Source organism: Chelonia mydas, chromosome 2, assembly GCF_015237465.2.
Source record: "Chelonia mydas isolate rCheMyd1 chromosome 2, rCheMyd1.pri.v2, whole genome shotgun sequence".
Classification (NCBI taxonomy): Eukaryota; Metazoa; Chordata; order Testudines; family Cheloniidae; genus Chelonia; species Chelonia mydas.
In genome coordinates this window covers 98491611-98516698 of record NC_057850.1, presented here as the reverse complement: position 1 = coordinate 98516698, position 25088 = coordinate 98491611, and the positions used below count along the sequence as shown (strand labels likewise).

The following is a 25088-nucleotide window of genomic DNA, read 5'->3' as shown; positions in this document are numbered from 1 at the left end:
CAGGACAACAACTTTCAACCCTTACAGATACCTGCTACCTGTTTTTAATAGGGCCTTCAATGCCTGCCTGAACAGCCAGGCAAGGCGAGCAGAAGAGACACCTCATTTTAACAGCTCCCCTTGAAGCATGCAGTCTTTTGTGTATGGCCCACGACATACTTGTTATGAGCAGAGAGGCCAGATGTCACTAGCTGAGCAGTTCAATGCAGCGCCACTGCTCTGTGTTTCTGCTCTAGCTGCTGCCCTGCCCTTATGGCGGCTGCTGTGATTCATTGGATGTAATATCATCCGAACAGCCACTCCAGGGAATCTTACAAAGCATGGTTTTCTAACACAGCATGTGCCATTAAAAACACCAACAACAGTCTTGCGCTTTATAAAAGGGTATCTTCATTAGCTCTCATTGTTGGGAGCCAGAAAGTTCCAGTCTCTCCAGTAGTCACAAGATAATTCATAGTTACCAGAAACATTCCATTTTACTTCTTTATTCCTGCAAGGCAGGAGTCCACTGGTTACTAAAGACAAACTCCTCCTTTTAAATCATAGGAATTAGACAGGAAAGAGGCCTATTAGATTATTTTGTCAATCCCTCTTTGAAGGCAAAACTCAAAAATACACACCCTTTTCCACCAAGGAACTGAGTGCCACAAACACTGCCGCTATGTTACACTTTTACTAGTGGTTACCAACATTTGGCCTTTCCCCTGTGACATTGATTTCCTGGACATGACACATTGCTCCTCTTTTGCCATCATCTAAGGCCTGCTCCAGCGCCCACTGAAGTCAATGGAAGGTTCCAATTTACTTCAATAAGCTTTGGATCAGGTTTTAAGATGGCTGTCTACTTTGGCATGCTCTCCTTGCTCTCCCAGATATAAGGGTATATAGGTGTAGATCTTACTTGCATTGATCAATGGATGGATTACACCAATGCATGAGAGAATACTTTCTTTTGCATCTATCTCATCATTTTATAGCTCTCAGATGGAAAACTCCTCCCTTTCCCGGAACTAAACAAAGTGTTCACATCACTTAAGACAAAACACCATTTTGAATTAAAATCCGAGTTAGGGCAACAGTCCCTTTGTCCAAACAAATAAACTTCATCCCTTTTTTTTAAAAAAAACCACTTTCTATCTATCTAAGGATTTTGTACTGCTCACCAGCATCAGAGTACCCGAGCACCTTCCATGTTAAATGAGCAATAACAGAGTCACCAATGAACATCAAGGACTCTCTGGCTCTTTTCCCATTTTGGATTATAAAAACTCAGATTAAGGAGATATTTTTCAGAGCATTGGGGAGGGAGGTTGTGGTGGTTGTGAATGTCTCCTGGTGAAGGTAGCAAATCTTTATCATAGAAGGAAAGCTTTACTGAATTTCTTGAAGATGGTCAGACTGGATTTGTCTAATCTCCTCTGGAAATTTGTTCCATGGTTGAATCCTCTGAATCCATTTATGCATGATGGCCTAAACCACAGAGAAGGCAGTGTCTTTGCACTTCAATAGAGCAGGCTCCACTACCCGCACTTGCAGTTGTATACAGTAGCAGTTAATATCAACAAGCAACAACAAATACAATATCACAATCCATCTCAAGTTCTCTTAGGTTCTGGACTGAATTCCAGTGACTGAATTTCTGAATTCCAGTGCAATCCCCCACAAGGCTGCAAGGACAGGCTCTGGGGCTAGCTTGCAGCTTCTGAACGGTAGCCAAGAATGAGTTATAATTCTGTGGTAAGTTTATCAAATAGGGAGCAACCTTTTTTATTATGTATTACCTCCCCAGTCATTATGAAATCATTTGGTATTCATTGGGATAAAACCAATCATTAATACACTCATTTGACTTTCATGCCTGTCTTACGCACTTCCACAGGAATTCCTTTGTAATTAAGCATTAGTTAATGTTAATAGTAATGGACATTTAAAGTAAAGTGTTACCAGATAGGGTCACTGGCAGGAGACAATTAATGTATTCAAGTACTGGAGACAAGAAATAGCACCTGTTGCATCAGAAAGCTCCTAAAAGGATACTGAAAGCTAAGTAGTAAATATAGCACTTATTTCAGGGTTCTGTAATTGGGAGAGGACATGTTACAAGCATCTCACCTGAAAAATATAACCAGCATTTTTCCCACTCTTGCTGCATCACCAGAGAGTGTAGACACAAGTTTCTATTTATGGGTCAAATAAGCAAGTAATATAATTGCTAGTTTTCTCTTTACACCATGACAGGCAGACAGAGACATTGCATCAAATATGTCATCAGGACATCAAATAAAGACACTCATAATATTGTACAATTGATGGACTATGAATTATTTTATATACTTTAAAATAAAAAAAGAAAGCACCAGAAATGTGAACAAGCTTCAAGTTACGCTAATTTTATTGCCTGCATCACATTAGAACCTGGATACACCACAATGAACTATGAGAGAACAGAATCTGGCAATACCTTGTTTCATGCCAGATTTGTGTTCCTGAAGTCGTTTTAGAGCTGAAATTCCCTGACCTTTGTACAACTGCCACAGATCTAGCTTTCTGGTAAAAACCCACAAATTACCATCAAGTGGAGCTGGGAGGACAATTTCTTACACAAAGCAAAAGTAGCAAAACTTGATGTTTTGCCAGTTTTTCAAAAGGCCAACAATTTTCACTCTTCAGCCAGGGGAGTTTTGTGAATTATTGTCATCAGCAAGAACTGCCTTTTGCCAAGTATAATAGAAAGTGGTGCTTTTTTCACTGTCATAATGTATCCTGGCCAGAGCTCCTGTAAACAATTACAAGCCGGGATTTCACTCAACAAGAACCCAGTCAAAATGTCTTAACAAAACTGTTGGTCACCACCATGTTAACATAATTCCACCTACTTCAGCAAGCATTAACCCCTCGGCACAGCATCGATCTAGAAAACTTGCAAAAAATCAGGAGTCTCCCAAATTCGCTGGAAAAATAAGCCAAATTGTGTCTGCAGTTCTTCAACTGCTACTTCACATTTGTTGTTGTGTTTCAGTTTATAATTAACTAACAGAATGATTCCTTTTTCTCTTGCTTTTGGGAAGGCAGAAAGAAGAACGATGAGGAAATTCTGGATGTGAGAGGAGTGAAAGACTAGTTCTGTGCAAACCTTTCACGATAAAATCTGAAATCATGCAAAATTCAGCTGGTTTTGGATTAATGCATGAAACAAAAGCCAGCTTAGTTTGTAAAGCTTTCTTTTAAAAAAAAAAAAAACAACCACCACCACTATCACCACAAACTTCTTAGTATCCCTGGAAAGTCCCAAACTTTTCAAGACTAAATTTTGTGACTTTATTTTAGTTTCTTAATGAAATCTGTAACAGTTCATCACAACGGACTTCTTGGTTGGATGAACTTTGGGATACCCCACCCAAAAATAATCATAAATATAATAATAAAATAATAATAAATCACATTGCTATTCATAGAGCTTAACAATACTTGCCAGCCTCACCTTTTTATTTTTGCATTTGACTGAAACTCAACTAGTTCAAAACCATGTGAACAGAAACCAGTTCAAAGATTTGGCAAACCCCCTGGCAAGCAAAGCTAACATGTTCGAATAGACTAGTGAATAGAGGCTATACAAATTTTTTAAAAAAAACCTCTCCAGGTTTAACTCTGGTAAAGGAAAAGAGAATGAATGAAACATGGAACAAGGCAAAATATGGAAAAAAGCAATCTCTCTTTCAACCAGGAATGTATCTTACCCCACCACCTTCTATCCAGAGAAATGCTACAGACGCATTACAACAGCAGTACAGATTAGAAGTATTATCTGGCATGGTCCTCAAAAGGCTTTAGGAGGTAGTATACAATTCTGCTGAACAGGTATCAGATAATAGAAAAAGGACCCTTTGTCATTCTACCAAATTACAGTGATTCAAGTATACAGAGAATAGACTTCTACCTGGGCAACATCTCCCGTTATACCAGGGGTGGGCAAACTACGCCTTACAGATGTTTTAATCCAGCCCTCAAGCTTCTGCTGGGGAGTGGAGTCCGGGGCTTGCCCCACTCCAGTCGGAGAGCGGGGTCTGGGGCTTGCCCCGCTCCACGTGGCTCCCAGAAACAGCAGCATTTCCCCCCTCCGGCTCCTACGTATGGGGCTGCCAGAAGGCTCTGCACACTGCCCCCGCCCCAAGTGCCACCCATACAGCTCCCATTGGCCTGGAACCATGGGCAATGGGAGCTGCAGGGGTGGTGCCTGCAGACGGTGCAGTGCGCAGAGCCGCCTGGCTGCGCCTTCACATAGGAGCTGGAGGGGGGACATACCGCTGCTTGTGGGAGCTACTTGAGGTAAGCGTACCTCAGAGCCTGCACCCCAACCCCCTCATGCCCCAACCCCCTACCCCACCCTGATCCCCCTCCTGCCCTCTGAACCCCTTGGTCCCAGCCCGGAGCACCATCCTGCACCCCCAACCCCTCATCCTCAGCCCCACCCCAGAACCCTCACCACCCCCTGCACCCTAACCCCAGCCTGGAGCCCCCTCCCACACCCTGAATTCCTAATTTCTGGCTGAACCCCGGAGCCCTTACCCCCCTCCACACCCCAATCCCCAATTTTGTGAACATTCATTGCCCGCCATACAATTTCCATACCCAGATGTGGCCCTCAGGCCAAAAAGTTTGCCCATCCTTGTGTTATACACTCTTTTGCAATTGGTATAGGCTACAAAGGAATGGAAGAATGTGGTCAGGCATTATGGTGATGGGTGCCAGTATAAGAAACTAGATGGATAGAAGTGACAATATAATTTGGTTTATACTATAGTATAGATTTTCTTCTTTGCCTGTTGCCCATTTCTTGGCAGAGGCATTTGTGTGAATGCCTGTGCCTCCCTATTCTCCCTATAACATTAGGCAGGGCTACTTCCATACGTGTTCTCAGGGCTTTTTATCTTCAGGCCCTCCCCAATGACCCATATTCTCACAGGACTTGGGAATCTATCTTCTGTACTGTAACCTTCTATATCACAAACATACAATTAGCATAAAATGTGATGGAGACTGAGGAAATGTCCAGTTCAGCAACAACAAAATGCATGAGGAAAAATTCCACATTTCCAATGTTTGCCATTAAAGATTTTCTTCACTTCGCTATCTTAGCTTATCTACAAAAGCCATACACCAGGAGAAATCTTTAATTACTCAGAAAGGTCAGGCTTCAAAACTGTATATTTAATCTGGATTTAAATGAGCATTTTCTGCACAGATGTGCTGGTGTGCAAACACCTGCTGCTCACTTTTTCCTGATATTAAGAGCATGCACATTTTCTTTTGCTTACAATTTCCAGCAGTTGACAAGAACGTGTGAGGAACGGTAGTGGGGGGAAATAAACATGGGGAAATAGTTTTAATTTGTGTAATGACACATCCACTCCCAGTCTTTATTCAAGCCTGATGTAATGGTGTCCAGTTTGCAAATAAATTCCAATTCAGCAGTCTCTCGTTGGAGTCTGTTTTTGAAGTTTTTTTGTTGAAGAATTGCCACTTGTATGTCTGTAATCGAGTGACCAGAGAGATTGAAGTGTTCTCCGACCGGTTTATGAATGTTATAATTCTTGATGTCTGATTTGTGTCCATTTATTCTTTTACTTAGAGACTGTCCAGTTTGGCCAATGCACATGGCAGAGGGGCATTGCTGGCACATGATGGCATATATCACATTGGTAGATGTGCAGGTGAACGAGCCTCTGATAGTGTGGCTGATGTGATTAGGCCCAGTGGTGGTGTCCCCTGAACAGATATGTGGACACAGTTGGCAATGGGCTTTGTTGCAAGGATAGGTTCCTGGGTTAGTGTTTTTGTTGTGTGGTATGTGGTTGCTGGTGAGTATTTGCTTCAGGTTGGGGGGCTGTCTTCAAGCAAGGACTGGCCTGTCTCCCAAGATCTGTGAGAGTGAAGGGTCATCCTTCAGGATAGGTTGTAGATCCTTGATGATGCTCTGGAGAGGTTTTAGTTGGGGGCTGAAGGTGATGGCTAGTGGCATTCTGTTACTTTCTTTGTTGGGCCTGTCCTGTAGTAGGTGACTTCTAGGTACTCTTCTGGCTCTATCAATCTGTTTCTTCACTTCAGCAGGTGGGTATTGTAGTTGTAAGAATGTTTGACAGAGATCTTGTAGATGTTTGTCTCTGTCTGAGGGGTTGGAGCAAATGCGGTTGTATCATAGAGCTTGGCTGTAGACAATGGATCGTGTGGTGTGGTCTGGATGAAAGCTGGAGGCATGTAGCTAAGTATAGCGGTCAGTAGGTTTCCGGTATAGGGTGGTGTTTATGTGACCATCGCTTATTAGCACAGTAATGTCCAGGAAATGGACCGCTTGTTTGGATTGGTCTAGGCTGAGGTTGATGGTGGGATGGAAATTGTTGAAATCATGGTGAAATTCCCCAGGGGCTTCTTTTCCATGGGGCCAGATGATGAAGATGTCATCAATGTAGTGCAAGTACAGTAGGGGCATTAGTGTTTTTAATGTTTCAAATACTTATCTGGAGTGGAATTTTTAAATCTAGCCTCATGGATGATTGGGAGATTTTTGGTTTTGTTTTGAGGTTTTTTGGGACAGAGAATATGTCACTTTTTTGAGTACTGTTGTTATTTATGAGGCTAATTAGGAACGTAGAACTGGGAGGGATCTCCTGGGTCTGCACATTCAGTCCCCTGCTAGTGCAGGCCACCATGTCACACAATTCTGTTCATAAACTTATCAAACTCTATCTTGAAACTAATTAGGATGTTTGTCCCCACTATTTCTACTGGACGACTAATTGCTCCTAAATGTGGTGACACTGTTCAGTTGCATCCCCTCAATATCCTGATCTCAGTTATACCCAGGTTAATTGGAAGTAATATCACCGACTTCAGTACAATAATGCCAATGTAACTGCAATCAGAATATGACTTTATGTATATGCTGTGGCAAAATGATCGATGTTATTGTGGTGATTCCCATGCTTTTCCTTAGTGTGGAGGGTCAGGGCGCTACCCCGGCCCCTATTCTTGGGCTCCGCTAGTGCCCTGGAGAGAGAGAGAAGGGGAGTGGGAGGGCAAAGACCCCGGTTCACCCCCTCCTCCAGTCCCAGCCCCTTCAGCTTTTCAAGCTTCTTACCCTCTTTCCCCTTGGGCCAGGTTTCTCTCAGACCTCTGTGCTGGGGGAGTCCCTCCCTGCTTGGGCAAGGTCTCCCTATCCCTGGTTCTCTAATCTTCTGGTCAACACCAGTACTCCTCTAAACTACAGTCAGCTCTCCTTCGCATCTCCTGTCTGACTGAAGCAGGGGTTTTTATTAGGTCTCAGGTGGGGCCTTAATTGGCATCAGGTGCTCTAATTACCCTGTAGTAACCTCTCCTTAATCCACAGGGAATAAGGCTTTTATCATCCTAGGGCTTATATACCTCCCATCTATCACTTTCCTGCTGCTCTCTGGCCCTGTTGTATCACAATGCCAATACAAGAGAACCACACAGAGGACCTGCGTACACTACCAAGTTAGGTCAATGTAAGCTACATTGTGTCAATCTAGTTGTGCATTTATCTACACTTAAATGCATCTCCCACTGCGTAAGATCTCCTTTAGTCCAACATAGTAACATCATCTCCTCAAGCAGCACTGAGCCATGGTTGATGGTCATTGATCCGAGGTCAATGCAGCACAAATGTAGACACAGCGTTACCAATGTCAGCCCTAACAGTCCTCCAACAGCTGTCCCACACTGCCTGACACTGACCGCTCTGATCACAATTGTTAATTCCACTGCCCAGGGGTCACAGAGACCAGAACCCTCACCCCCACCTTAAAACACTGAATTTTTGAAATGTCTTTTCTTCATTGTCCAGCTTGGTGAGCACATCTAGCAGCTCTCCGCTGTTGTCTGCAACTGCCCAGCTGACCATGCTGGCTACACGCTCCAGATGTGCTCCAGCCTAGAGTAGACAGGAGATCTGTGATCTCCTGGGCCTGTGGAGATAAGAGGCTATGCAAGCACAGCTACGGACCAGCCCTCTAAACATGGACATCTACGATCAGATTGCCTGAGGGATGCAGGAGAAGGGATATGACAGGGATCAGCAGCAGTGCCACCTGGAAGTGAAGGAACTGCAACAAGCGTATCAGAAGGCCAGGACAGCCAACCGGTAATCTGGTGCTGCTTTTACAAAGAGCTGCACGTCTTACTTGGGGGACAGGCCATCACACAGGATACTTCTGAGGAGCCCAAGACTCAGACTCCTGCCCTGAACAGTGAGGATGAGGGACATGTGACCATGGGTCCAGGTATACCATGAGCCAGGACCTGTTTGAGATGCCACTGCAGCCCAGTCAGTCCTTGCAGTTGAGCATACGCGAGCCCGATGCAGGGGAAGGAACCTCAGCTAAGTGTATACGTGTATTTCCCATTACAGTGATGGCACCTTTAACTTGGCAGGACACAGCTATCAACTTTTCACTAGTTCATTCATACCAGAAGAGGTAGCGGTACAACCTTGAGGGGCAGAGTTGTTACCTGCTTTTCATTCCCCTGTAGAGTTAGGCAGGTGGGAGGGGCTGTGGAGCAGTCTGTTTATGTACATAGGGATGTCCCTTGAATCCTCCTGAGATGTCGCTGTGAAACTTTCGTGAGGGGACTCTGCAATCCTCTCTTGGAGGTTCCTAGGGATGGTAGCCTTATTTTCCTATGCCACTCGGCAATAACTTTGGCAGGCACTACTGCAGTAAACAGGCTACCAGCATACAGGCCCAGGTGGCCAGCAGCAGCTGCACTCTCTGTGCCTTTGTTACCCAAAGGGGTGAGAGACCAGCTAAAATCACCACTGCCACTATTCAATACAATTGCCCTATCATCATCGTCGTCGTTTAATGCAACTGAGCAATTCCTTCCTCATTTCCCTCATGCCTTTAGGGGAGCAAGGGAGGGCGTTCTGCATCGTAACTTTCACTTTCCACTGTGAGTATACTGACATGGTATCTCTGTGTTTTATCTGTAGCTGCTGCCATTGCAGCCTTGACGGGTTCCCCCTCCACATCCATGGACTGCCTGAGTCAGATAAGGAGGAGAAAGAGAGGGATTTGAGGTGACATGTTTGCCAAGATCCTGCAAGCCAGTGCTGCATCAGACTGAACAGAAGGTCTGGAGGATAAATACTGAAGACCGTTTTGAGAAGGAAAAAGAAAGGCCCAGGAGTCCCAGCAGGAAAAGGAGACGGAGATGCACTAGGACATATTGGGGCTTCTCCAGCAGCAAACATCGATGTTGGAGACTTATGGACTTACAGGTTCAACAATGCTGGGCTTGCCTCCCTCTGCAGTCCATGGAGAACTCTAGTATAGCACCTCTCTACAGTCCTCCCTCAACATGCCACATGGCGTCTGGGGCTGCATCCATACCCCTTCCACTCCACTCCCGGGGCCATTAAGGATAACCACAGCTTCACATACATCAACCATGTCTCTCACAGGTCAGTATATGTGTAGCTAAAATGGACATGAATGTTCCTTCTCCTAGCTCAGTTCCATAAATTTATTAAGTTTATAATGTATTTGCTTTCAACTTGCCCTGAATTTTTGAAGTGTTTTCATTACTCAATAAAACTATTGTTTTGAAAATAATTCATCTTTATTAGTTCCCAACATATGTTGCAGAATGCCTTGTGGTAGCGAAAGCACCCACTTACATGTTATTGTACGCTGTGACACAACTCATAGGATCAGTGACAAAGACGGTGTAATAATCATAAATGTACAACAAGCACCACAAAATTAATAGTTGCATTGTCAGCGATACCAACCATCACATAATTCCTAACAGGCCCAAAACTCCAGGGCCAGGTCAAGCACAGTACACCACACTACATGAACCAGTAACTGAATCTTTTCTTGGTGCTCTTGAGATGGCAGGGGTACAGCTTCATGAGCCAGGATAGTAAGAGGTAGTCTGGGTCTTCCAGAATCACTACTGGTATTTCCAGCACTGCCAGTGGTAATCTGCTGGTTGGGAAAGTAAGTCCCTGCTTGTTGCTTTCTGAACAGTCTTGTGTTCTTAAAGACGCGAGTGTCGTGCACCTTCCCTGACCAGCCTACCTTGATGTCAGTGAAGCATTCCCAGTGATCCCTCAGTGCTAGCATTACCATAGAACAGGGGTTCCCAAACTTGGTTTGTGACTTGTTCAGGGTAAGCCCCTGGCGGGCCACGAGATGCTTTGTTTACCTGAGCGTCTGCAGGTACGGCTGCTTGCAGCTCTCTGTGACCGCAGTTCACCGTTCCTGGCCAATGGGAGCTGCGGGAAGCGGAGCAGGCCGGGCCACCGCTTCCCACAGCTCCCATTGGCTGGGGACAGCGAACCATGGCCACTGAGAGCTGCAAGCAGCCGTACCTGTGAATGCTCAGGTAAACAAAGTGTCTCGCGGCCCCCCAGGGGCTTACCCTAAACAAGTCACAAACCAAGTTTGGGAACCCCGCCATAGAAAAATAGCCTTTTCTGTTGAGGTACTATCTGGCAAGGTGGTCTGGTGCCAAAATAGGGATATACATGCTATCACTTACCACAATTCTGGAACCTCATTTTGCTAAGCCATCCATTTTGTCCTGCACATTGTTGAGAATCACCCTCCTGCATAGCAGGAGACTGTTAATGGCCCTGTGCACTTGTGTGACAACAGCCCCACGGTGGATTTTACAACTCCGAAATGATTTCCCACTGAGGGGACGCAATCCAGCATTGCAAGTTTCCATAGAGCAATCACTACTCGCTTCTCCACCATCAGTGCAGCTCTGATTCTGGCATCCCTGCACTGGCGGGGAGGGAAGGGGGGGCGAGCTCCGCACCCAGATCCAGGAACGTGGCCTTGTGAGTTTGAAAGTTCTGCAGCCAATGTTCATAGTCCCGAGCCTGCATTGTGATGGAATCCCACCAGTCAGTGCTCATTTCTTGGGCAGAGAAGCAGCACTTCCCCCTTGGCAGCTGCTTTGTGAAGGTCACCCAGAACCTTGAATTGGTTCTCGCTATGTCCCACAGCTCTCCAGGAAATAGTTATGTCCTCTATGGCTCTCCTTGAGGCTTTGCAAATACCAGAGGATCATGCATCCTCTGCTTGCAATGCTCATGACAACAGTGCAGACTTCAGGCTTGTCAGAGATGATGGACGGCAACAAGTCCCAGGTGGGTTTGTGGGATTTTTAAAATAGGCACTAAAATTATGGGATAGAGATGACATTATGGTGTGGAGAAATTGCATGATGGATACTTGACTCCGTCACCCCTGCACAATTCATTTCTGCCCCGCCATACATTGCCAAAACTTCCCAAAATACAACGCGCAAACAGTGGTGAGTTGCACATTGAATATCTACCCATGGTGCACTGCACATCAATACAAGCACTCCTGGTGAGTGTGTGCAGTGATGACAGAAGGACCCAAGTATGCACATGCACAATATATGCACAAGTGATATACTAACTGTGGTGGCTTTATACAGATGTACCTTTCAGCAGCAAGAGTGTGTAGTATAGACCCACTGTAAATCTCATTTCACTAATTGGCAAAACTGGGATGAAGGAGGTAACTTTCCCCATTTGTCAACTAGGAGTTCATAGCAGATTGTTGAAGTGCAGTCTCCTGATACTAAGGCATCATTTCTTTTACAAAATACACTATAATACTAGTATACTAGAATGTATTACCATAAATAACCTCCAGGTGCAATAAAATTTGTAGACCGGCTTCGAAGGGCAAGAGGGAGTGCTGGAGATCAGACAGCATCATCCCCAAAATTAGTTAGTGTGTATAGAAGGGCTCTGATTTCCCCTAGGAGAATATCCCCCAGTTTTGAAAAGGTGGGTCTCAGTTCTTCTGATAAACATACACCTACAAAGTTAAAAAGAAAGTGCGAGTAATGGTTTGCCTGCAAATCTTGATGTGAGACACAGTGAAAACAGTGCTTCTAACAATGACATTTCTACTTTTCTTTATTATGAATCATGAGTAAACATGACATTTCTTCAAAGAGATCAAGACGTGATCAAAGATTAAAATTGAGCCATTTTAATATTTTAATTATTCTGTTAGTGTCGGGCTCCAGGCTCTGTTATACCAACAGCCAGAGCAGAGCAAATAATTTGTAACAAAGAATGTGATGAATTTTAGCTTCTATTTTTCTTCTATGAAAATTGTCTGTATGCAGTTCGTTATTTTCTCAGATTTGCTCATTACTCAGAATGATCCACAATGAATAATTTCTGCTAATAATTCTTGTTCTGAAGCTTCTACACACGCAGTTTGGGTTACTTTTGACTGGACACATAAATCACATGCTATTGTTTCTGCTCCTTGATTGGTTAAGCCTAGCTCTTAGACTCAGGTTGCTGGTAATGATACTCACTTTTATGAGTTTAAAGTTTATTTTCTGAAAATATTCCCCAGTAGTTGCTTAAAATATGCTGTTTCCATGACCATTCCTACAAGTCAAGTCATTCACAAGACCATTCATAGAAAATGAAACAGAAAGGGAGCACAAACGCAGACAAAACAAATTCAAAGTTTTATTCAAACAATTATTTGCAGACATTTTTTGCGTTATTCACCCCATTCTAATACCACCTTTGGCCAATACATCTTCAAGGAGCTACTATAAGGTGAGTACGTAACTGGTTCGTAAACCATTCCCAGAGAGTAGCTATCAGTGGTTCACAGTCAAGCTGGGCAGGCATATCCAGTTGGGTCCCGCAGGGATCAGTCCTGTGTCCAGTTCTGTTAAGTATTTTCATCAATGATTTAGATAATGGCACAGAAAGTACACTTACAAAGTTTGTGGACAATACCTGGCTGGGAGTAGTTGCAAGTGTTTTGTAGGATGGGATTAAAATTCAAAATGATCTGGACAAACTGGAGAAATGATCCGAAGTAGATAAGATGAAATTCAATAAGGAAAAATGCAAAGTACTCCACTTAGGAAGGAACAATCAATGGCACACATGCAAAATGGGAAATGACTGCCTAGGAAGGAGTACTGCGGAAGGGATTTGGGGGCCATGGATAAATATGAGTCAACAGTGCAACACTCTTGCAAAAAAAAACCCAAACCATCATTCTGGAATGTATTAGCAGGAGTGTTGTAAGCAAGACATGAGAAGTAATTCTTTCGCACGGATATGGCCTCAGCTGGAGTATTCTCTCTGGTTCTGGGCATCACATTTCACCAAGTCCAGGGGAGAGCAGCAGAAATGATTAAAGATCTAGAAAACGTGACCTATGAGGGAAGACTGAAAACACTGGGTTTGTTTAATCTAAAGAAGAGAAGACTGAGCGGGGACATGATGACAGTTTTCCAGTACATAAAAGGTTGTTACAAGAAGGAGGAACTTCTGAGGATAGGACTAGAATCAAGGAGCTTAAATTGCAGCAAGGGAGGTTCAGGATGGACATTAGGGAAAACTTTCTAACTGTCAGGATGGTTAAGCACTGGAATATATTGCCTAGGGAGGTTGTGGAATCTCAGTCATTGGAGATTTTTAAGAGCAAGTTAGACAAACACTTGTCAGGGATGGTCTAGATAATACTTAGTCCTGCCTCGAGTACAGGGAACTGAACTAGATGACCTCTCAAGGTCCCTTTCAGTCCTGCAATTCTAGGATTCCGTGATAGTAGAGGAAGGTCAGTAAGGTTTGCATAGATTTTTGCACCTTGTGTATTAGTATGGATCACTACTGGCTTCATGCAAAGTGCAGGCATCTCAAGCTAGCTACAGAAGGTTCAAGGTTAGGAACATCTATCCATCAATCCATCTATCTTAAGTAATTATAAGATGCCTATCACACTGATAGCAAAGCACTGTATGACAATTAAAAAACAACCACAGATAGATGATTGCCAGTCCCAACATCCATCAGATCTATTAATATAACCCTGGTGGGTTGCGGGGGAGACAACCAAGCCCCAGCTTGATTTGATAAATCCAAAGAATCTAGCCAGCAAACTAGGTCTATATCTACACTACACACCACTGGTAGTGTCATGTAGGGTGTATGTAACTACACGCTGCAGTGAAAAGTAGGCTGCATCCACACTGTGGTATGTAGCTGCATGTCCGTGAAAAGCTCTGGCAAATCGTTTTTGAGCTGCCAGATCCTTTCCCCGCTGCTGGAGTCTTTTCCTGTGGTGGGCAAAGGCTCCAGAAGCTCCCTGTGGTAGGGAAAGGCTCCAACACTGGTAGAAGGGGGAGGCACTGCTTAGACATGTAGAGAACCATATAGGGCACATACTCAGAGGATCAGGTATCTCTTTACTCATCTCAGCAGTGCCTCACCCTCAACACTGCTCTTTATACCTGTGCTAGGGGCATGTGTAGTGTACGTGCACTATACACCACCCTAAGGAGTGTGCTGTATAGACCCGCCCTAGACCAGAATCTTTCTATTACAAGTTTGTGCATCTCCCTCAAACTTATTTGCACGTCTTGTTTTTCTTTCTGCCTTTGGCAATTCATCCCTGTGAATAACACAAAGCTACCTGAAGGTTCCCTAAATGGATTCTTCCATTTATGACCCATTGTTCTGGAATTAGAACATGGGCAACAGTAGGAAAGTATTATCATCATGATCATTTTACAATTGAGAAACTGAGGTAGAGAATTTAAGAGACTCGACCAAGGTTACAACAAGAAGTCTGTGGCACAGCTGTGAACAGAACCCAAATATTCTGAGTCCCAGATTACTGCCCTAACAGGATCCCTTCACATTCCTCATCAGCACTTTGGAACCAACTAAGAGGAGATCATCACTGGGATGGATTACCTGGTGAATACTGGGATAGGGCTTCAGGAATGCTGGGTGGCTTCTCATATAGTGCAACCCAATCAATAAAGCCTAGATTTATGTATCTCAGTATCAAGTCGTAGTGTCTTGATTTAAGGAGCTATTAGCCACCAATCATTTTGCCTTCCTCCTCCTTTTTCTGTGTTTTCCTCCAACGGGGAAAGTTCCCTGGGGGTTTCTTGAGCCTGTTCCTATGATGCTGCCCCTAAAAGGACAGAGGGTAAACAGCAGGAGGGAGATATGAAGTTCAGGACAGCAGCAGAGACAAGAGGAACGTGTCCGTCTATCTCCTTGAGATAGGAAGGGAGAGTCACTTTTGTGGGGGTGAAGGGTTGCTCTCAGTGTCTTCCTAAGCCCTACTGGAGCAAAATATCACTCAAGCAAAATTTATAAACTCTGCAGCGCAGAAAAGGAACAGTCATTGCACAGGTCCAAAATGCCACAGGAATATGCAGCACGGGAGTTCTGAAATTTAGCCACCTCTACTTGTAATCCTCCTTGCCTATCCCCAGCTGGCCATACAAACCAAAATGCCTCCTTGCTCGCGCTGCACCTGAGACGCACAGGAATGTTATGCCTCAGCTAGGATGCAAGTAAATATAATACAGTCATTCTAGATTTTCACTTTGTGATGTCATTTTTAAAATGATTTCACCAAAACTGATGATTATTGGGTGATTTCATAACCAATTAACATGGCTGCATAATTCCTTAATTTGCCATAGTAGCAATATTCTGTGCAGCTCTGGCCCTAAAATGGAAGCGGGGTGGTGGTGCAGAGCTTGCCACTTCATTTGGGTCTTACATGCCACATAGTACACGGGGCTTTGATGACAAGACTATGCTGTTTAAGAGGCACTCTCCCTCGCTTACAGGGAATAATGGTGAGTCATGCACAGGGACACAGGATCAGAAAACCTTCCATTCTGCAAATGGTAAGTGATGACGACAGTTAAGCAAGAGAGTCCACTGTGACTCTCCTATTCCAAGATGTGTCATTATAAAGCTGATGGAACACCTGCAAAGAAAATACTGTGTTCCAGCTGGTTCGTTAGTTGTCCTCTCTTAGATGAAAGGAACATTCATATACATTTTAAGTTTCACCTTCACATTCTTTTACACTTTCATCCTCAGCGCGGGCAGAGGGGAGGGGTATTTCTGGGAAATGAGTGTAATGCAGCTATATCTATCTGCTTCATCCCTGGGAGAGCCAATCGCAGCTGCTCTACCACGCCCTACGATGGTACCTCCAGGAACAAGAAAAGAATATTTAACTTATTTAAAAGATATGCTGTCATTTGTCTCCCTCCATAAATAATCAGTTTTCTGATACTGAGTATCTCCAGATATTATTACATATTATTACAACCATAAAGCACACATGAGCTAATGTAGACATTACATACAATATACCATGCTTCGAAACAGAGAGGAAGGTCTCTCAATCCTACTCATTAGCACCTACTAAATGCTATATGTGTATTACATAAAAATACATTAAAAGAACATTGAAGTTGCCAAATCAAGCACTCAAAAGTTAGGAAATGCCTTGTGCACACGTATTATGATTAAGGCTACGTTTTAGTCACAGGTATTTTTAGTAAAAGTCATGGACAGGTTGCGGGCAGTAAACAAAAATTCACAGCCCGTGACCTGTCCATGACTTGTACTATATACCCCTGACTAAATCTTGGAGGGGGGAGGCCGGGGGGCACTGCAGGTGCTTGGGTGGGGGGTAGGGTGCATGGCCTGGGACCCTCGCTGGTGCTGGGAGTGGGAGGTTGGCAGGGCTGGCAGGCTTCCTACCCCACTTCTCGCCTCCCCGGAAGCGGTGACATCCCCCTCCCTCAGCTTCTAGGTGGGGTGCTCTGCGCACTGCCTCCACCCTGAGCGCCGGCTCCGAAGCTCTCATTGGCCAGGAACTATGGCCAGTGGGAGCTGCGAGGGTGGTGCCTGCAGGCAGAGGCAGTGGAGGTGGAGGCAGGCCAGAGCTGCCTGGCCACACCCCCACATAGGAGCTGAGGGATGTTGCCACTTCTGGGGGGCCCCCCCGAGGTAAGTTCCACCCAGAGCCCTCACCTCCTCCCACGCATCAACTCCTGCTGCTGCTGGGGAGGAGGGTGCAGTGGCCCGAGACTGCCCTAGCAGCGGCCAGTGCGGCTAGTCTGGGGGCCACCCGAGCTGCTCAGGCAGCCCCCGGCCAGCCACACCAGCTGCTGCAGAAGTCACAGAGGTCCTGAAAAATCATGGAATCCGTGACCTCCATGACAAATTCGCAAACTTAGTTATGATATCTTCAATTACGTGATGGCATGTTATTTTTCTACAGGACCTCAGTTTCATTCAGTACACAGGCTGGATGGTGCTGACTAAATGGATAGCTATTTCTTTTTATCCTCACTTGCAATATTTACTGCACTCTATCCAAACTCTGCACTGAATATAGTTTTAGTACCATATGCACTTTTCTGTGGTGCTTTCATGATAGTATTCTAGCTCTTTACCAACATTAATGAATTTATCTTCAAAATGCCACTGTGAGGTGAGGTGATATTATTTTCCCTATTTTTCATGGGGGGAACTAAGAAACAGAGATTAAAGCCAAAATTGTCAAATGTATTAACTAATGTTGGGTGCTCAGTTTGAGTATTTAGCATTTTTATAGTACTTTCTATGTTCAGAGCAGAGCTCCCATTAACCTCAGTTGCAGTTGCCAGTGCCCAGCACTCCTGAAAATCAGACCTCAGGTGTCACACATTGGGTACCCAGAACATGAGGAATACTCCAAGGCAACCTGTGAAAAGTTTGGCTTAAACAAGAACAGCCATACTGGGTCAGTCCTAAGGTCCATCTAATCCTGTCTTTCAACAGTGGCCAATGCCAGGTGCTTCAGAGGGCATGAACACAGGTAGTAATCAAGCAATCCATCCCCTGTTGCCCATTCCCAGCTTCTGGCAAACACAGGCTAGGAACACCATCCCTGCCCATCCTGGCTAATAGCCATTGATGGACCTTTTCTCCATGAATTTATCTAATTCTTTTCTGAACCCTGTTGTAGTCTTGGCCTTCACAACATCCTCTGGCAAGGAGTTCCACAGACTGACTCTGTGTTGTGTAAATAAATACTTCCTTTCATTTGTTTTAAACCTGCTGCCTATTAACGTCATTTGGTGACCCTTAGTTCTTGTGTTATGAGAAGGTGTAAATAACATTTCCTTATTTACTTTCTCCACACCATTCATGATTTTAGAGACCTCAGTCATATCCCTCCCTTAGTCATTTTTTCCAAGCTGAAAAGTCCCAGCCTTATTAAACTCTCCTCATATAGAAGCTGTTCCATACCCCTAATAATTTTTGTTGCCCTTTTCTGTACCTCTTCCAATATATCTTTTTTGAGATGGGGCAACCAGATGTGCACGCAGTATTCAAGATGTGGGTATACCATTGATTTATATAGATGCAATGTGATATTTTCTGTCTCATTATCTATTCCTTTTCTATGAGCAACTCTGTGGCAGAGACAGGGATAGAATCCAGTTCTGCAGGGCAACATTCAAATGTACTAACCATGAAACCCTCCTTCTCTTCCTGCGGTTTCCTTCCTCATTCACTACACACCTTCCAACTGCTGCAGCAAATGAGGCACGTGGTCCTATTGACGGCTTCCTTCACTACACAGCCCTGATTCACTCCCAGATCATGATCCATAATCTGTGATTACATAATTAAAGACTCTCTCATAATGCATACACACAATGGGGTGAATTAAGGATAGATACAATGTGCTATTCATCTCTTAACTGGATAGTTTTGGATTATGCAGGTGGCCTTTATTCACAGATGGATTCTGTCCCCCCATTACTCACATTGCTTAGTACCATACCTTATTCAGCAAGTATCCCCACTGACCATGGTAGCAATGATTTTGATAGTAATGGAGTTACTCACTTAGTAGGGCACTAATTAGCATGCATGAGTGACAGAATCTGGCCTTTAGATAGTAAGGACTGCCACACCAGTCATCACCCATGTATTGTCTGGAGTTTTCATTGATTAGTATACAGTTAAGCCGTATCATTTTCATCTATCCACCTATGTAGTTATTTGGCCCAATCATAGTACTTGAGCACCTCATTTCTACTGAAGTATCTGCTGCACTGGTAAGCTTATTCTTAGACACCCTTAGATAAACATTATGGATGAGATTTTCAAAGCTACCTAATTAATTTGGACACTGAGCTCTCAATAATTTCACTTTGATTGTAAGCTCTTTGGGGCAGGGACCGTCTTTTTGTTCTATGGTTTAAAAAGCACCTAGTGCAATGGGGTTCTGGTCCAGGACTAGGGTTCCTAGGTGGTAAGGTAATTAATCAATAATAATAATAATAATTAATTATGGGACTTCAGAGTCCAAATCCCTTAAATGACATTGAAAATCTCAGCCTACCAGTGTTAAGAGCAAGGGGCATGAAGCAGTATCTTTTACTGAGCCAAGATATTTTCCTACCCACCTTGTTAATCTAATATCCTGGGACCAACACAGCTACAGCACCCCACACACACTGTTGGGGCATTCAGTCTGAAAGGAGGACTGTTGGGATTGATGGTATACGAAGAAAATGTTAAGATCCAGTGTTAGCTCACTGGCCTTTTAATACTGGAGACCTATCATCCCTATCTTAGAGCAAAAATGAAAATGACTTGTGAGTTAACACCATGCCAAAAGTCAAGTGGGGAAGCCTGCTAGCACTATGATCAAGTTAGTGCTACTAATCTTTCACTCTTGGGTGGAATAAATTCATCAACCAAATTAGTTTTTTATATTTACAGTCCTACTGGAAAATATTTAACATTAAACGTTATACAGCTATTGATTCAAACAGTAAAACAAGGTAAGTAACTGACACAAAGCATACACATATACGCCACAAAACCCATATTATCTAAAGGGTTTTTGTGGAAATAATAAAATAACCAGGTGACTAAGGGTTTGGTTATACAGGGTAGTGGTACTGGGAAAGTGATTCACATTAGAGGGATCTGAATCAGATGGAGTTTCAGAATAAAATTGGTTCAGTTAGTAAAAAAGACTGAATGGTACAAATGCAACCCAAAAATAAGCATGTTTTATTTTACTAGTTGCTCTGTATTTGATTGCTTTTGTCTAGAGAGGATGCATTTGATGTCCTAAACTCTGGATCTAAATACCCCTGAACTTTGGGGTACTTAAAATTCAGATCAATATCCAGTTTGGATTCTGTGCCTGGACCCTATCTTTATGATCAACCAAAACAAAATCCAGATCCATCTGCCCCTGCAAAACAAAATTTGGATGGGGGGGTTAAAATCCAGATTTGGATCCAAATGTTTCATCTCAGCCCAATCTTTACTTATGTCCCATTATATCATGTCACATATCACAAGCATACAGCAGGGTGCTGTATAACAATGAGACATAACACAATAAAGTTCAGGACAACACATCACACACAATAAAGCATGGCAGCTACAGTTAAAAGTGAATGTTCTTTTTCATTAGATCATCACAGCCTATTTGGTTGTGCTATAAATGGTTTTGGAAAAGCAGGACATAATATGCAGGATCACCTAGAAAACCCCACATACCTCCATCCCTGCACTCTGTCTCTTACTTACAACAAGGGTAATGTTATCAGCGCCAGGCAACCTAGATGAGAATTATCTATTGGTGACTGAGAAACCTAATGATTTCATCAATAATATTTTACCAGTTACAAAGGTCATTTGGAGAAGTAATGCCACACGAAACATGCCTCTGAAGTGGGTGATGTGTAGGCGCCTGCTAAGGGTCAACGCTTCATTTCTCATTTCTTTAATTGATACTTCTGAATGAGTATTAATTGAGCCGCAATGAGAAGAGTGTGCCATTTGACAATGCAAGTGACAGGATAGAAGTGCCATTTGCAGAGTGTATATAACCACAGCTAACACCCTCAAAGCGTTAATTCCATTTTATGTCTTTCACATTTAATAGCAAATTTGCCATTTAATCTTTAAGACAGAAGTTACTTATTCTCAATCTACCTCTCACTTGCACTGATATAATCTCATGCCACTCAGACCGGCCTGTGGCATGAAGCACATCACACTTTCAAATCAGGTCCATTTTTTCATTAGCTCATATCCTTCCTGAGATGCCCTCCTTTACAGATGGCTGATCAGCAATCAACACTAGTTTGTTTCAATCAGAAAAGCAGCCGTAACTTCTCATTTAAAGACTGTTCCTGGAGAAGCACATTAGTTGAAGGCATAAAGCTGGCAGTGGGGCCACAATGACTGGAACAACTGATATTTTTTTAAAGAGACATACCCCATTAAAGGGGAGGTGTGAATTTATTTTTAAATGAAGACTAAGTTTATACTACAGCACATTGTGAAGAACCCCCAAAGAGGAGTGCAGGTGCCGATAGACTTTAAATCGGAAGAGTGACTAGAAAAAGGTACTGGGAGCTAAGGAAAAGGCCTCGGCATATTTCCCATATGCACATGCTGACACGTTCTCCCGCTCTGGACCTTGTCCAGCAATCCAGCATGCTGCCCTTTGATCCTACTTGACGGAGGTTAAGCATTTACGCTTTTTGAAGGACTGGCTTGTCCACTCTGGGAGACACTGACTTTTATAGCAGCGGACTTCAGAATGATTTTCTCTTTCTACTGATCTTTCCTATATTTTGCTTGAGTAGTTTAAACATACACACACACACAAATTCACAGAAACAAAGGCCATATGTCAGGTGCCAGCCAAAGAGTTTGGGATCCGTTTTTAAATGGAGCTCAACCCAGCCGCTGATTTTATGGGGTTCCATTCTGCACCTAAGATTAATTCCAGCAACTTTAATTGTGGGCACAAATGATAGAAGTTAGCCTTCCAGGCACTGAGCAGCAGGTGCAACCAAGTAGCTGTGTCATTAAATCATACCATTTGCAGGCACAAAACAAAAGCGCAATTAATTGTGGCAACACAACTGCATTGGCAAAGTAAGAGGCCTTCTCTCAAAAATCAGGTTTTTAACTCTGGTGAGAGAACGCAACTGGTTTTATGTGGCTTTCAAGAAACAATGAAGCAGCTTATCATTGCATTCACTGTGATTTACGTTCCAAGCTCAGTGCATGTGTCTTTACTCAGCTTCTTGCCTTCCATTTGCATTACTTGGAGTTGCACAGGTTTCACATCCCTTTTCACATTTCCTTATTCACTTCTTTCAGCTCACATCCCACTCCCCCTCCATTTGTATTTTAGCTCCAGACAATTTTACCTCTTTTTCTTCCTCTCTTTTACTGCATTTTTGCTTCTATTTCTCTTCTTCATCCCCTGTGCCTTCTCTCTCTCTCTCCTTCTAGTATCCAATTACCTCAACCAGATCACCTCTCCCGTCCCTTTTCCTTCTTCTCCATTCCTTCTGCTCTTCACTTGCATTGCTGCTTTTTTTTCTCCCTATACTCCTTCCCATTTTCTTCCGTCCTCCAAATTGATTCCTAATACTTTGATGCCTAATTCCTGATTTAGGGACCTAGCTGCATGCATGAAAGAATGAAAATCGGGTCCCTGAGCATGTACCTTTCCCTACCTTTTATGCAAGTGAACATGAAAATTAACTTTTTCAATATGATGTCTGTGCATGCAGTGATGGGTTCGGTTACAGAGACCCTTTAGAGGCTGTCACCCGATGTGCTGGAATTACCTCTGAGCCCGTTTTCCACTGCCCACTTGGGACTCCAGAACCCTGCCTTGTTGAGCCAGACATGCTAGCCTGCTGCAACAGAGACCCAGGTCTGGTCCACGCCCCCAAAGCTGACTTCAACCAAAAACTGCTCAGCAAGTCACCTATCTCTAGCACCCAGACACCCAGCTCCCAATGAGATCCAAACCCCAAATAAATCCGTTTACCCTGTATAAGCTTTATACAGAGTACACTCATAAATTGTCCGCCCTTTATAACATAAAGAGATATGCACAGCTGTTTGCTCCCCCCAGGTATTAATCGTTTACTCTGGGTTAATAAATAAACAAAAGTGAGTTTATTAAGTATCAAAAGTAGGATTTAAGTGGTTTCAAGTAATAACAGACAGAACAAAGGAAGTTACCAAGCAAAATAAAACAAAACATGCAAGTCTAAACCTAATACATTTAAGAAACTGAATATAGGTAAATCTTACCCACAGAGATGTTCCAATAAGCGTCTTTCACAGCCTAGACTCATTCTTAGTCTGGGCCCAGTCCTTTCCCCTGGTATAGACCTTGTTAGTTCCAGCTCAGGTGGTAACTAGGTGATTTCTCATGACCATCAGCCCCCTTTGTTCTGTTCCACCCCCTTTTATAGCTTTGGCACAAGGTGGGAATCTTTTGTCTCTCTGGGTCCCCACCCCTCCTTCTAAATGGAAAAGCACCAGGTTTAAGAGGAATTCCAGTACCAGGTGACATGATCACATGTCACCTGAAGACCTCATTCTCATTCTTTCAGGGCTGGCCTGCAGGGACCCAGGAAGGTTTGTGAGTAAACAGAGCCATTCACAACCAATTGTCCTGGTTAATGGGCGCCATCAAGATTCCAAGCCACCATCAGTGGCCCTCACTTTGCATAGTTACAAGAGGACTTCAGAGTAATACTTCATATTTCTAGCTTCAGATACAAGAATGAGACATTCATACACATAGGATGAACACACTCAGTAGATTATAAGCTTTGTAATGGCACCTTACAAGAGACCTTTTGCATAAAGCATATTCCAGATACATTACATTTACACTCATAAGCATATTTCCATAAAACATATGGAGTGCAACGCCACATATGCATGCACCCATGTGTGAGTGGAGAAGGAAAGTGTTGTCTCTTGTTTTACATTGTAAGCTCTGTGAGGTAGGGACTGTCTCTGTGTTGGGTTTGTACAGTGCTAGCACATTGGTTGGGTGCCTAGTCATTGTTCGGGGCCTGTAGGCGCTACAGGAATACAAACAGAATTTTTCAATAAAATTATAAGAAAAACATTTGGAAATGCAATGTCTCACCCAGTGCAGGATACTTAATTCCTATGTCTGCAACCATTAAACATCTGTCTTAAAAATCAGGAAAATGTTAAGCTTCTGTTGAATTTGTAGCTAAACCAGATATAAGCTATTTGGAAATATGTACTGAAACTTAATTACTCACACAGTCTAGTACAAAGCTATTCCTCACATTCTGCTTGGTTGTGCCATTTTAAAAGGACAATTGGTGATTACACTCAACAGATTGTTTGTGACAGGAATGGGTTAATTTTCCTAACCTTTAGGGTTCTTCTTCCACTCTCAGGGTTGTCAAAAGATGGATAAATGTGAGGATATTTTCTGGTTTTGTTTCAGTGTCTATCACGAGAGTGGACCAATTTCATACCATTTGCTGCTTTCATTACTGTCTCAAGGTTGTCACAAGAATTGATAAATTTCAGACTGTTTTTCGTGTCCTCATTACAATCTTCAGGTTGTCATGAGAATGAATTGATTTTATGCCATTTTCTGTTCTCATTATAGTCTTTGTCATGAGAATGGCTTCATTTGGGGCCATTTTCGTTCCTGTTCCTTACAATCTTTTGTCATAAGAACAGGGATTATTTGACGAGAATGAGCAGACAGCATCTCAAATATTGAGATTCAGGGACACCTTGTTCTCGTGACAGAGACCATAACGAGGACAGAAAATGGTACAGGATGTATCCATTCTTTTGATGATTTTAAGGTTGTGATTTTGTGACCCCGATCATATTGGATGACTTCCCCAGGAGGAGGTGCTCATACTTTCACTGCTGCTACTGCCAGTTCAGTCTCTCTGTCGGCAGATTTCTGCAACCTCTATGAAGAAGCATTTGTGTCTGTGTATAAGGAAGACTTTGGCTTCAAAGAGAAGGGAAAAATGTAGTGAACAATTTCAGGCTTTGATTTCTAACAAGTTAGAATGATCCGAGAGGCTCAGATCTTGATAATTCATGTTTAGGATTCTATTCCCTCCATTGAAATCGGAAGGTTTGGGTGCATAATTTTCATCAGTGTCAAGTGGAGTCACTAAAAGGAGACTAGGCACATTTATCTAAATTCATAAGTTTCTTCTTTGACAGCTTGCGGTAGCTTAAGAGGCAAGTGGTTGAATATAAGGTGCAGGCTGGTGATCTGCATATGTGTTGTTGGTTTTAAGTTCTGGCAAAGGGATCTGTGCAACAAGCCTTGTCTGGAAGCTCCGTATGG

The 25088-nt window shown here is 43.3% G+C and overlaps 1 long non-coding RNA gene across 1 annotated transcript in view; it reads left to right on the top strand.

The window, feature by feature from the left end:
* The first annotated feature begins 15593 nt into the window (after positions 1–15593).
* Positions 15594–25088, top strand: part of LOC122464517 — a 48970-nt gene continuing 39475 nt past the window's right edge. The window contains exon 1 of the long non-coding RNA XR_006288617.1: positions 15594–15765. This is a non-coding gene — a long non-coding RNA (uncharacterized LOC122464517). The remainder of the gene's footprint in view (positions 15766–25088) is intronic.